This window comes from Tamandua tetradactyla, chromosome 4 (assembly GCF_023851605.1).
Source record: "Tamandua tetradactyla isolate mTamTet1 chromosome 4, mTamTet1.pri, whole genome shotgun sequence".
Lineage (NCBI taxonomy): Eukaryota > Metazoa > Chordata > Mammalia > Pilosa > Myrmecophagidae > Tamandua > Tamandua tetradactyla.
The window spans coordinates 40,707,758-40,710,783 of NC_135330.1; the positions used below are offsets into that span (position 1 = coordinate 40,707,758).

General features: G+C 37.9%; 1 non-coding gene across 1 annotated transcript; it reads left to right on the forward strand.

The window, feature by feature from the left end:
- The first annotated feature begins 1,756 nt into the window (after positions 1 to 1,756).
- LOC143681890 (U6 spliceosomal RNA) lies at positions 1,757 to 1,858 on the forward strand. The gene has a single exon (XR_013174941.1). It is a non-coding gene; the product is annotated as a U6 spliceosomal RNA (small nuclear RNA).
- Positions 1,859 to 3,026: the final 1,168 nt, after the last annotated feature.

Consider the following 3,026-nt stretch of genomic DNA (forward strand, 5'->3'; position numbering starts at 1 on the left):
CCTCAGGGAAAATAATCTTTCTCAAAGTTCAATCTTTTTGTGGTCATTGTGCTAAAAATTCCTGCCCAGGGGAGTCAGCTACCTATACCGTACATCTTTTTATGGCTAGAAATTTTGCTTCCATTTTCTGGTCACCAAATCTTGTTGGAAAATTACTGCCACATGCCCAAGTGTCTCTCTTTTTTCAACTGTTATTTGAAGAGAATCCTCCTTTCCTTCGTGGAAATTTCAGCGGTATTGAAGATCTGGGTGTCAGCAGCATCTCTAAAAAGAGGATGGATATTTAATCCCAAGGATGAATCATTCTGACATGAAAATGTTTTTTGTGTCATGTTGACCCAACTTTTTGAACCCCTCCCCCTCCAAATTTATTGTGTTTCTAGGGCAGAAACTGCTTAGGGTTTTTTTTTTCCTTATGCCATCGGATCCCTACATAGATCCATTGAAACTGACACCAAGACAATTTAGCCTTTTCTGTCTCAGAATAGTCAAGAATTCTGACAAGTAGGTAATTTTGGGTAGTAATCTTGTTGTTTCATTATTTGCTTATCTAAAGCATACCACTAAATAATAAATAGAAAGCATTACCATGGCACAGTACTGTGCAAGGAACAAAAACACAGATAATTAGGATCCTGTTCTGAAGGAATTTACAATCAAGTTGAGGCAAAAGGACATTTGAAATGCAATGGAAGTTAATGCAGGTCAGCAGTTTGGGATAACAGTACACATATCATAAGCATTGAAAAGGCACATATGTAAAAACAAGTTGAAAACAGAAAAGTGCACATAAATGCAAGATTTTAGGACCATGCATGAATTGCCAGACTATGTCTTGGAAGGTAGGGAACAAGATGGGTAGGATATTCCCATGTGGCTTCTGGTGAAAAGTCAGAAAAGTAGAGTGTGATTGTGCTTAGAAAAGTTTTCAGTTTGCTTTGTTTTATATAAGATAAAGAGGTCTTATTCAGAAAGAAATCCTCAGGAAATTAATCCGTCAGCTCAGGGCCTTCACACATGTGGTTACCTCTACCTTAAATGATTTTGAACCCTCCCGTTGCTTTTCCCATACTTTTCTACTTGGGTGATTCCTTCTCATCTTCATTCCATTGAAGATCTTATTGCTCTGGAAAGGTCATGTGTCCCAGAGCCCTAAATATATATCTCCATTTTTATTGTAGTTGACTGTTTACTTATCTCTATCTCCCTTAGTTTTCCAGGACTTTTCCAAAAACTAGTTGGCTTAAACAATAGCAGTTTATTGCCTCCTGCTTTGGAGGCCAAGGTTGGCAAGGCCAGGCTTTCTCCGAAGTCTGTAGTGTTCTGGTGGTGTCTTGCTGGAAACCCATAACATGACAATCTGACTTCTTCTGACTCCCCCTCACTCCACTGCTATTTCCAAATTTCCTTTACTTATAAGGACTCCAGTCATATTGGATTAAAGTCCACCCTGATTCAGTTTTCTTTGCAGATACCATTTGCAAATGTGTGTTAGGACATGACTCAATCCACAACACTTCCCAAAAGACCATAAGCAGCCTGAAGGTAGGGCCCAAGAGTGTATTCTAGGATGTGCTTGGCTACAGCCTAAGCAGAGTGTTTGGCATCTAGTAGCATTGTTGAGTAAATTTAGCAATGAATGAACAGGTTTGAGTATTGCTAGCATAAAGGAAATTCTGAAAACACATACGCACAAAACACTTTGGGGCCATGGATCTGGGAAGTGTGTGGTTGAGAAAAAAGAGATGATTAGAATGCTTGCTTCGGCAACACATACACTAAATTGGAACGATACAGAGAAGATTAGCATGGCCCCTGCTCAAGAAAGACATGCAAATTCGTGGTGTTCCATATTAAAAAAAAAAAAGATGATTTGAGTATAGGAGCATCAGGATAAGAAAGGAGGGAAGCCACTGGATTAAAACCTGAGTTCTAATCACTTGCCTTTTTAATAGTTTCATTGAGATGATAGTTTGTGTTGGGTCAGCCATCTCCCAACCATCAGTTATATGGACGCTGACAATGATTTAAATTAATGTCTAAATACTCAAAGCACATATATACATAGCTAATTCTAGTAGTTCAGCTTCTTACCCTCCCTTCCTTTCATCCATTCATTCTCATTCACTGGCTCACTCATTTAACAAATACTTGAGGACTTATTCAATGTAAGGCTCATGATAACCTTAGTAAACTGGATATATCCTGCAAAATACAGTCATTCAAGTTTTGAATCTTTAAATTTTCTCTCTTTGCAATTTAAGCTCAAGAGAATAATTTCCTCCCTTAGTTTTCTTAGCAGTGTATAAGAATTCATGTGGACGTTCTGGCTGCTGTGAATATTTTAGTAAAGGTGATTTAAATGATGCCCTTTAAAGTGTTCTGTACTAGGTTACAGGACAAGTTTTTTAAATCTTATTCAGATTCTTCCCCCATCCCTACTTCCTTGAGCTATTATGAGGGAGTAAATGACTAAGAACTCAAAGTACAAAAAGTTGCTCTCACATTGTCTTGACAATTATTGAACAGAAAGAGTCAAGGGAAGGCAGTAAAAAGGAATTTTCTTATCTTCATCATTTTCCAGTTCTAAATTAAATAGAGACAAGCAGAGGCATTTACTTTTCAATCTAGGCCATTTCGGATGCTTCCTTGACATTAAGTGTTATACAGTGAGCATGTGGGGTCTACCACAAAACCTATGCCATGGTCTCAGTTGGGGATATATGTGAGGTTGAATGTCCACACTCAAATAAATGACTAGAGTGATTTCAGTTTATCCTTTCCTGTATTCACTGGTGAATCTCAATTAATGATGCTAAATGTTTTAATAGAATGAAATTTGCTCTGGGACCTAGAATGTTGCTGGCAAAATCCAGCCAGTGGTTTGTTGGATGATGGTCAATGCTTCAAACTGTCAGATATGTTAGCATAAGTCAAAATAGTGCTTACCTGTTAAGTATCAACATCTTGATGGGAAGGAATCTTGAGAGAGATATAAGTGGACAGACAGGCTTAACATTCTTTCC